An 11605-nucleotide genomic window follows, 5' to 3' on the forward strand; every position below is an offset into this window, starting at 1 on the left:
GGGCCTGAGTCTCAGGGCTGGGGGCTAAAGAGGAGAGGAGGACTGTGTGCAGGTTCCAGTGTGCATGGTGCGACTGGGCGGGGGTGGGGAGTGTAGGGGCAGTCGGGACTCCAATGAGTGGGCAGAGCCTGGGAAGGGAGAGATGAGGGCACCTGTGCCTGTTTCCACCTGCTGAACTACACGTGCAGGCAAGGTCACCAATGGCAAGTCATGGGAGGGATCGAGGGTGCTCCAACAGGAAAAGAGAGTGGTCAGGGTAAGTAGGACAATGAGTCCAGTGCGGCAAGGAGGATGGGTTGGAGTTCTGTAAGGGGGTCATGAGTTCGTTCCAACGGGGAGGCAGAATGTCAGTGATGGATGGGTACTGACAAATCCCAGTGGAGGGTGTTTAGAGAACTGGTAGAGGGCCTTTAGAGGAATGGGAGGATGTGCCAATGTGGCCAGACAAGGCCCTCAGTGAACCCAGACCAGGTGCACTCCACTGCCCTGCTGGCCTGGATGGTAGCAGAGGCTGACCCAGAGTCCCCACCACAGGATTCCAGAGGTACTGTTCTGCAACAAGCTCTAATATGGCGTGGCTCCCCACCAGGCCTTGCCCCAGTCCCCCAACCCCTACCCCCAGAGAGAGGGCAGAACACAGAATATGAGAAGCACTTTAATCAAAAACTGCTGTGAGACTGGGGCAGAGAGGGGGCAAAACAATGGGCAGAGGATGCCCTGGTGGAGGCAGGAGGCAACAAGGTTGGCCACAGCTCACCAGCACCGGAAGTAACTTCTGCTCCTCTTGAAGAAAGATATGGGGCTCAACCTGTGAAACAGCAGAGTCAGGGAAGAACCTCAAGCCAGGGCCAGTCCACAACCCTGCTCAACAGCCAGGACTGTGGGAAGCAGTATGGTGTGTGTAACACTCACTTCAAAGGATCTGGAACTTGTCAGCCAGGTACTGCATGGCGGCTGCAACAGGGCGAGGCATAAGAAGGTGCTCCAGATGGAGGGATATAGAAGCCTGTCCACTTGTCCCTGTGTGGAACTACCTAGCCCTACAACCTGAAACCCACCCCACTAGCCCCAATGCAAAGAGCTCTGGGCCTGATCACTCCCCACCACCTGAGTTAAATGTGGAGTTATTTCCTGAAACAAACCAAAATGTGCCAGCAGTTCTCAAGTTCAAAAATTATCTCGCAAACAAACAATCTAACAAGAACCTTAGAGGCCACACCAAGCAGCAGTAAAAGGGAAAAATCAACATGGCATCTCTACAAGTCCTATCAGAAGGAGCTCTCTAGGACTCATCTGTCGGGCAGAGTGTCCACGCAGTCCACACAGTACTTTGCTACTTGTCCGCATGCCCAGCTAAACATGCACTGTACACTCCAGGGACAGGCTTGATAGGTTCTCCTCCCCACAGGAATGCTGATTCCTATGAGGTCCCCTGCACCTGCAGCCCACCCCACCCCAAGTGCACATCCTGCTTCTGCACTGAGAACACACGGTTCTCTGTCCCTGGTTCCTGATACTGTATTGCTCCTTAAAGTCGTCTATTTCTCTCCGTAGCACCAGACAATAGGCCAGAAGACATGGGACGAAGAGAAAAGGTTAGTATAGACTGCCCTCCCGTCGCCTCCTTTTTCTCCTCTCCACAGGGCCATCCATACCAAAGCCAGGTGTCTAGAATGGCAAGGGAAAGAATTTTCTCAGTGGACAGAAGGTGGGCTCCTTCTGAGGGGTGTGGGATGGGGACAAGGTGGGGAGGCCCAAACATTTCAGTTGCACTTGGATCCAGATTCCACCATGAGGATTGGGTGTGCATTTCAGGAGCCAGAGGAAGCATTACCCGAGGACAGTCCAGCATTCCCGGTGGCTGCTGCTTCCTTTCCAGTCTTGGGCCATGGTCAGCTGGTTCCTGGTCACCTGAGAGGGAAAGGGCACACAATCCATCTTCCCAGGCTCCTAGTGAGGTGGAAAGGGTCAACCAGACTCTAACGCGAGGTGAGGCAGCACCTCGATCTGCTGGCAATAAGCCTGCCTCCCCTGTTCCCCAAGGGCTGCATTTTCACCACTGTGGTCCCCAAAGACTGTGGTTCTGGGTTCGAGCCTCTCAGAGCTGCAGCCACAGCCAGCACCTGGGAGAGCAATGTGGGTGAAGAGCACTTCACAGAAAAGGCTATTAACCTGCAAGTTTACAGCCAGAGAAGCTGTTGGGGCACTGCCACCGATCACCTCTGCCAAACAAATCCCACACAGATGATGGGGCTAGGGCCAGCCCTGTTGACATCATTTCCCATGGAAGAAGCTGCCTAAGAGCAAGGCTGAGCCCCCAGGAGAGAGAGAGAGAGAGGTTTCTGCCCTCACCCCCGGTTCCCTCCCCCCATATCAAAACCCAAGACACTCATCTGAGGGTTCAGGTCCTCTGGGCATGACTCTTCCCAGGTTTAGGGCCAAGGGCTCTGAGTTTCCCTGATCTTGGGGGTCTCTGATGTTGAGGTCATCACTGCTGGGTTCTCCATGATGTGCCCATGGAGAAGATGGCCATGCCCAGTGAGTGGGAAGCTAAAACAAAGATTTTTCACCAATCTGGACTAATGATGTGTGTGTGTGCATGTGTGTGCGTGTGTGTATGTATGTATGTATGTGTGTACCAGTGCATTTATACGACTGTGTCTGTGTGTGTGCATGAGCAGGCGTGATTTGGGACTGGGCTGAGGCAGGGGAATGGGAAGAGAATTGAAAGGCTGATCTCTTTAGCACTTCTCCATCAGTCGGCCCCAGGCCAGCAGGCAGAGCTGAGTGGGGGACAACAGTGCAGCACTGAGAAAGCCCGGGCCCCTTGAAAGAAGGTTTGGGGAACAGCTAAGAAGTAGGATTCAGGAAAGTCATTCATCTAAACACTGAAGCTCTGTGAAGCTTTTAAGGGGTCTCCTTGACACAATTAAGCTACCAGCCCTCCCTTCCTCTCTAGTCTCAGCCTCGCGGAGACTGGAAACAGTCCAAGGGTGGAAAACCGAGCCCAGCACACCCAAAGTGCTACTTTAACATTTGTCCCTAGTAAAAGGACCCCAATCTGACATCCTAATGACCCACTGACCAAGGGGCACCCAATGACGACCCCTGAGGGACGGACAGAGGGAGCACGGGTGAAGATGTGTGTCCTGGGGAGGGTGGGAGGGAGAAGAGTGGGGAGAGAGGAGGGGCCTGGCCTACTCGCTTGGCCCCTTGTGACTGAGTCTCTATTTGGGTCGTTGTCTTCTCCCACCACCGCCATCGGTGTCACGGCCTCCCGGGCCCTCCTGGCCACAGATTTCGCCACAGCATCCTAGGTTCCTGCACCTCCCACTCTGAGTTGAATCCCTCAGGGTTTGGGTACCCATCTCCACCCTCACACTCACCGCTTCGCGGTGTCCTCACCTTGGAGCGCAGTCCAAGTCCCTGCGGGGCTGTGGAGCCGGCCTGAGGGATGCAGGTCTGCTCCCTGCCCTCTGAGCCGAAACCCGCTCCACAAACTGACACTTCATCATCCGGGGAGCTCATGTAGCCATCTGGGTGGCCCCCGCACCTGGGTTGGTGATGATTTATCAACCAAGTTGTGGTGGCAGTGGTGGTGGCGATCACGGAAGGTGAGGCCAGCGGCATCTGGAGTGAGCGGTCAAGCACCACAGGCACCGCACACACAAGATTGTGGCAAACTGCCCCAGGCTTTCAGCAAGCCTGGGACGCCCCAGCCATGGCCTCCTTATTGATCTGGTTCCTACCAACCAGCACGCGCCTTGTTTGCCCGCCCCCTCGAGGAATCAGTGGGGCCAAAGGCCTCCTCCAGTTTGCTGCCAAGCCCAAGGGTCATCAGGGCAGTTGATGAGTTGGCGGATGAAGGTGATGGTATGAGTACCTCTGTCAAGCCTCTCATCCCACCTCCTCCTGTCCTGCCTTCCCTTTCTGATTAGAGTCACAGCCCTGAGCCCTGACTCTGTACAAACTGGGTGGAGCGGGAGGCAGGAGGGTCCTGAGGGCCCTGGTCTCCTGGGAGGTGAGGATGAAACGTCAGAATGGAGACGCTGGGCACTTAGAATGTGCTAAAAGCATTTGCCAGCCTCCCTTCCACCACAAGCCTTAGGACCCAATGAGAGACTGGGCAGAGGAATCCCACAGTCAGTGATCAGTGGTCGGTGTACTTCTCCATACGTGGCCAGAGGGCAAAGGGATCCTATTTTTGTTCTGCATGCAATCTGCCTCATCTGTTTCCATCAAATGTTCTTGGCAAGCAGATTTGGGGGATAGACTAGGGTTGACCTCACTCCCTCAGCTCTTTCCCCACTCTGAGGCAATTCAAAGTATAGAGAGTCTCAATGTCCAGTTACACCCGCAAAGATGCTCACCACCACTGATCCTGGTGATGTAAACTGAAATCATGAATTGGATTTCACACTCTAGGATGACAAGCTTCCAAGAGCTTAACCATTCCGAGAGTGGGAGAGGTTAGAAGCAAACCCCTGTGACAGTGTGCACCACTGTCTTGCAGAGTTCCATTTGGGAGGTAATTTGGCAAAATCTATAAAAAAAGCAATTTATACAGCAGGGCCTCTGTGCCTGGTACTCTTCTGAGTGCTGTACATAAACAGTAATGCTTCCTTGTGAGGCTCCTAGGACTATAGTACCAATGATTACCAGCCTCTTACAGGTGAGGAAACAGGTTCCGAGAGGTTCAGCCACTGGCCCAAGGGCATTTGGCCCGTGCAGATCAGTGGCAGAATTGAAACCAAGCTATATGACTCCAGAGTCCTTGCTTTGAGCCAAAGGTCTTAAATCTTGAAAAAAAAAATAAAGCTATTTTTTCTCTGTTCCAGGAAGTCCACTGCCTGGTACATCTTCTGGAGACACGCTGGTACTAGTAGTGTACAAAAACACATGCACAGTGGTGTTGGTGATGGGAAAAACTGAGAACACTCCCAATTCTCATCAGTAAGCAAAGGAATCAAGGCAACATGGTGTAGCATCCAGCAGATACAAGTGTGGCAGTCCAAAAGAATGGATCAGGCCATTATCATCGATTTCAAAAGCATCCCCCTGACTTCATACTGCAAGTTGCTGGATGATGGTGTTGGATACATGTTTGTAAATTTATTAAAACCCCAAATGAATCCTATCTAATGTTTGATAGCCTTTGAGTGTATGTATGTTTCAGGTTCTGAAGTGTGGTTTTCATTGGCTGGGAAATACATTGGATAGCTCCTAACTGGATCCAGTAGGTGTATGGAACAAAGTTTTGACCTTGGGTCCCCCCGGGTTGGTTAGGAAGGTGTACAGTAGGTCTCCTTTAGGCTCAACGTTGCCTGCAGGTACCCTGAAAGCAGCCGTTCTCAGTCTGCCTTCAATGTGGGCATGCTGGGTTCAATCAGTTCTCCAATGGTATGATTATTTGGCCACAATATTTATTCCTTCAGCTGGAATAGAAGATATCACTACTCATATAGAAGCTTTAACAAAATTCACCCAGGAAGCCTTTAATGATAGTAACCAAGCCATTAGTTTGCTCAGTTCAGAAATTTCCACAATGAGTAACGCAGTCCTGCAGAATGCATGGCCCTCAATATTCTAACAGCTTCCCAAGGGGGACCTTATACTCTAACACATAGTGAATGCTGTATTTTTATACCTGATGAGTCTTCTAATGCAACCCCCTTTATGATGTATATGAAAAGTCACATTTCCACTCTGAATGATCCTCTTCCCAGTTTAAGGGAAATGCTAGGAAAATGATTTGGTTGAACAGGGTACTGGTTTCAATCTTTACTAATGATATCCTCCTGTTTGTTGGCAACTTTGATTACAGTTTGTGTATCTTACAAAGTGATAGTGTCTTGATTTTTGCACCATGTATCACCTGTTCCTAGTAAAATAATGATATCTAAAGAACTTGAAACTATTGATCACATATATAATTCTCTTTAAAGTAATGCATGCGTATAATGCACATGTATGTTAAAATTAGGGTACTCCTATTGAACAACTTGGAGCTGACTTTTATTCCTTTCCAGACATCTTAACTATTAACACCCTCTAAAAGGAAACAGAGGGCTGGGTCTAGGACCCAACAAGGAGGGACCTAGTGGACCCAGGGCAAGTGAAGAACCAACTGAGAGACGAAATACTTGATCACCTAATGCTTTCTATCGAAAGATTAATGATCAAAAGGAGACTTGATGAAATAAAATTAATTAAAGTATACACACACACACACACACACACACACACACCAGTCAGCCCCACTACATGTTTGAGAATCATATAATCTATGTACAAGTATGTTTTCTTCTCATTCCAGTCCCAAAGAAAGGCAATGCCTAGAATGTTTAAACTACTGCACAGTTGCACTCAATTCACACATTCGCAAAATAATGCTCAAAATTCTCAAAGTGAGGCTTCAATGGTACATAAGTGAGAACTTCCAGGTATTCAAGCTGGATTTAGAAAAGGCAGAGGAACCAGAAATCAAATTGCCAACATTCATTGGATCATAGAAAAAGCAAGAGAATTCCAGAAAAACACCTACTTCTGTTTAATTGGAAAATTCTTAAAGAGATGGTAATACTTTACCACCTTACCTGCCTCCTGAGAAATGTGTACTTAGATGAAGAAACAACAGTTAGAACCAGACATGGAACAATGGACTGTTATCAAATTGGGAAAGGAGTAAATCAAGGCTGTATATCGTCACCCTGCTTATTTAACTTAAATGCAGAGTACATTATGCGAAATGTCAGGCTGGATTAAGCACAACCTGGAATCAATATTGCCAGGATATTTATTAATAACCTCAGATATGCAGATGACACCACACTTATGGCAGAAAGTGAAGAGGAACTAAAGAGCTTCCTGATGAAGGGGAAAGAGGAGGGTGAAAAAGCTGGCTTAAAACTCAACATTTAAAAAGCTAAGATCATGGCATCCAGTCCCATCACTTCATGTCAAAAATAGATGGGGGAACAACGGAAACAGTGACAGACTTTATTTTCTTGGGCTCCAAAATCACTGCAGATGGTGAGTGCAACCATGAAATTAAAAGACACTTGCTCCTTGAAGAAAAGCTATGAGACACCTAGACAGCATATTGAAAAGCAGAGACACTACTTTGCCAACAAAGGTCCGTCTAGTCAAAGCTAGGGTTTTTTCAGTAGTCACGTATGGATGTGTGAGTTGGACCATAGAGAAGGCTGATTGCTGAAGAATTGATGCTTTTGAACTGTGGTGAAGCCTCTTGAGGGTCCCTTGGACTGCAAGGAGATCCATCCAGTCAATCCTAAAGAAAATCAGCCCCGAATATTCATTGGAAGGACTGATTCTGAAGCTGAAGCTCCAATACTTTGGCCACCTGTTGTGAAGAGCCGACTCTTTAGAAAAGACCCTGGTGTTGGGAAAGACTGAACGTGGGAGGAGAAAGGACTGGTAGGGGATGAGATGGTTTTATTACATCACTGACTCGATGGACATGAGTTTGACCAAGCTCCGGGAGTTGGTGAAGGAAAAGGAATCCTGGCGTGCTGCAATCCATGGGGTCGAAAAGAGTCAGACATGACTGAGTGACTGAACAACAACATGCAAGCGAACAAAAGTCCAGGACCAGATGACTTCACAGGCAAATTCTATCAGGCATTAAGGGAAGAGTCAATACCTATCCTTCTGAATCTATTCCAAACTCATTCTATCAGCCCACTGTCACCCTGATACCAAAAGCAAACAAAGATACCACCAAAAGAGAAAATTATAGGTCGCTATCACTGATGAACATAGGCACAAAATCCTCAACAAAACAGTAGCAAACCTAATCCAACAGTACATTAAAAGGACCATACAGTGTGATCAAGTGGGATTTATCATATGATACAAGAATTTTTCAATATTTTCACAAATCCATAGGTCTCTATATGCAGAAAAAGCATTTGAGAAAAATCCAATAACCTTCTATGATTTAAATAAAAAGTTTACATTTCCTGAGGAAGGAGGCAAGCGGGCTTGAGCCTAGATACTTAAATCAGATTCCAGCTTGCAGTTCGAAATAGAAATAACAACAGAAACAGAGTAGTCAGGCTTTGTCTCCTGACGCCGCTGTAAGATGATAGCTATGGCAGAGACAGAGAGGGGCTACACCCTGTTCGAGTGAAAGATCAAGAGATCACATATTTCCCATCCTCAGGGCAGGAGAGACACGGCACATGTGCAGAATGTGCCCCTTGGGGGTCAAAAAGAAAAGGGCACCACCTCATAGTATGTGATGCCGTCTCCCCCATAGGTCTCTGGGCTGGCGCCCATCTTGGAATAGAGTAGTGCATGCATGTTGGGGAGGGTCCTAGGGCAAGTCAGATGTGGGAAAAGAAACCAGATAACTGGCCAAACATAACTAAGACCCAGAAGGACTGCCCTATATAAATGACTTAACTGACTCTTTACTGCACTCCTCCTCATTATGACAGATGCCCACACTGTTTCTCACCAAGTGTGTATCTTTGCCTTAAGTTCAGTTCAGTTCAGTCGCTCAGTTGTGTCCCCTTCTTTGCCACCCTATGGACTGCAGCGTGCCAGGCTTCCCTGTCTGTCACCAACTCCCGGAGCTTGGTCAAACTCATGTCCATCGAGTCAGTGATATCATCCCACCATCTCATGCACTGTTGCCCCTTTTCCTCCTGCCTTCAGTCTTTCCCAGCATCAGGGTCTTTTCCAATGAGTCACTTCTTCACATCAGGTGACCAAAGTATTGGAGCTTCAGCTGCATCATCAGTCCTTCCAATGAACATTCAGGACCAATTTCCTTTAGGATGGACTGGTTGGATCTCCTTGCAGTCCAAGTGACCCTCAAGAGTCTTCTCCAACACCACAGTTCAAAAGCATCAATTCTTCAGCAATCAGACTTCTTTATGGTCCAAATCTCATATCCATATATGACTACTGGAAAAAACCATAGCTTTGACTAGACGGACCTTTGTTGGCAAAGTAATGTCTCTGCTTTTTAATACGCTGTCTAGGTTGGTCATAGTTTTTCTTCCAAGGAGCAAGTGTCTTTTATATTCATGGCTGCAGGCACCATCTGCAATGATTTTGGAGCCCAAGAAAATAGTCTGTCATGGTCCATTGTTTCCCCATCTTTTGCCATGAAGTGATGGGACTGGATACCATGGTCTTGGTGTTTTGAATGTTGAGTTTTTAGCTAGCTTTTTCACGCTATTCTTTTACTTCCATCAAGAGGCTCTTTAGTTCCTCTTCTCTTTGTGCCATAAGGGTGGTGTCATCTGTGTATCTAAGGTTATTGATATTTCTCCTGGAAATCTTGATTCCAGGTTGTACTTCATCCAGCCTGGCATTTTGCATAATGTACTCTGCATATAAGTTAAATAAACAACATGGCAATATACAGCCTTGACATACTCCTTTCCCAGTTTAAAACCAGTCTGTTGTTCCATGTCAATTTCTTCTTGCTGCATATTGATTTCTTACGAGGCAGGTCAGGTGATCTGGTATTCCCATCTCTTAAAGAATTTTCCACAGTTTGTCATGAGCCACACAGTCAAAGGCTCTGGCATAGTCAACAAAGCAGAAGTAGATGTTTTCTGGAACTCCCTTGCTTTTCTGATGATCCAACAGATGTTGGCAACTTGCTAGAAAGGCTCCTTTGCCTTTTCTTAATCAAGCTTGAACATCTGGAATTTCTTGGCTCATGTACTGTTGAAGCCTTGCTTGGAGAATTTTGACCATTACTTTGCTATCATGTGAGATGAGTGCAATTGTGCAGTAGTTTGATCATTCTTTGGCATTGCCTTTCTTTGTGATTGGGATAAAAACTGACCTTTTCCAGTCCTGTGGTCACAGCTGCGTTTTTAAAAATTGCTGGCATATTGAGTGCAGCACTTTCACAACATCATCTTTTAGGATTTGAAAAAGCTCGACTGGAATTCCGACCTCCACTAGCTTTGTTCATAGTCATGCTTCCTAAGGCCCATGTGCCTTCACACTCCAGGATGTCTGGCTCTAGGTGAGTGATCACACCATCGTGGTTTTCCGGGTCATTAAGATCTTTTTTGTATAGTTCTTCTGTGTATTCTCGCCACTTCTTCTGAATATCTTCTGGTTCTGTTAGGTCCATACCGTTTCTGTCCTTTATTATGCCCATCTTTGCATGAAATGTTTCCTTGGTATCTCTAATTTTCTCAAAAAGATCTCTAGACTTTACTATTCCATTGTTTTCCTCTCTTTCTTTGCATTGATCACTTAGGAAGGCTTTCTTATCTCTCCTTGCTCTTCTTTGGAACTCTGCATTCAGATGGGTATAGCTTTCCTTTTCTCCTGTGCCTTGCTCTGTCTTAACTAAACAAACTGTTTCTCTGTGTGCTCTCCCACTTGTTGTGCTGCTTCACTAATAATAAGCTTTGTACCTGTTTTTACAATGGAAACAGTGACAAACTTTATTTTCTTGGGTTCCAAAATCACTGCAGATGGTGACTGCAGCCATGTAACTAAAAGACACTTACTCCTTGGAAGAAAAGTTGTGACTAAGCTAGACAGCATATTAAAAAGCAGAGACATTACTTTGTTGATAACGGTCCATCTAGCCAAAGCTATGGTTTTTCCAGTAGTCACGTATGGATGTGAGAGGTGGACTATAAAGAAAGCTGAGCACCGAAGAATTGATGCTTTTGAACTGTGGTGCTGGAGAAGACTCTTGAGAGTCCCTTGGGCTGCAGGGAGATCAAACCAGTCCATCCTGAAGGAAATCAGTCCTGAATATTCATTGGAAGGACTGATGCTGAAACCGAAGCTCCAATACTTTGGCCACCTGATGCGAAGAAACTGACTCATCGGAAAAGACTTTGATGCTGGGAAAGATTGAAGGCAGGAGGAGAAGGGGACAACAGGGCATGAGATGGTTGGATGGTATCACTGACTCGATGGACATGAGTTTGAGTAAGCTCTGGGAGTTGGTGGTGGACAGGGAAGCCTGGCATGATACAGTCCGTGGGGTCACAAAGAGTTGGACACGACTGAGTGGCTGAACTGACTTAAAGTTTTTACTTCCTTGAGAAATGCATTTTTCAATGGGGAAAGAGCTAGGGAATACTTGCTTCTAGCCTCTAGCCATTTTCAGTCTAGTGGGTAGGGTTCCTGGTTTTCATCCAGGGTAGCCGTGTTAAATTCCTGGGCAGGGAACTAAGATCTTACTCAAGCCACTGCTCACTGCTGCCTCTTCGCTTGGATTGGAAGAATCAAAACTGTCAAAGTGACTACACTACCCAATGCAATCTACTGATCCAATGCAATCCTTATCAAGTTACCAATGGTATCTTTCACAGAACTAGAACCAAAAAATCTCAAAATTTGTATGGAGACACAAAAGACCATGAATAGGCAAAGAAATCTTGAGAGGGAAAATGGGGCTGGAGGAATTATGCTCCAGGGCTTCAGAGTATACTACAAAGATAACAGTCGCCAAAGCAGTGTGGTACTGGCACAAAAACAGAAATATTGATCAACAAAACAGGATAGAAAGCCTGGAAATAAGCCCATGCACCTGTGGTTGATTAATCTATGACAAAGGAGGCAAGAATATACAAAAGAGAAAAGGCAC

At 46.8% G+C, this 11605-nt stretch overlaps 1 protein-coding gene across 5 annotated transcripts in view; it reads left to right on the top strand.

Annotated features, from left to right (window-relative positions):
• LOC122434639 (uncharacterized protein CXorf49 homolog) overlaps window positions 1–11605 on the top strand; it is a 31923-nt gene that overhangs the window by 17302 nt on the left and 3016 nt on the right. The window lies entirely within an intron of this gene.

The sequence above is a fragment of the Cervus canadensis genome, chromosome X (genome assembly GCF_019320065.1).
Source record: "Cervus canadensis isolate Bull #8, Minnesota chromosome X, ASM1932006v1, whole genome shotgun sequence".
NCBI lineage: Eukaryota > Metazoa > Chordata > Mammalia > Artiodactyla > Cervidae > Cervus > Cervus canadensis.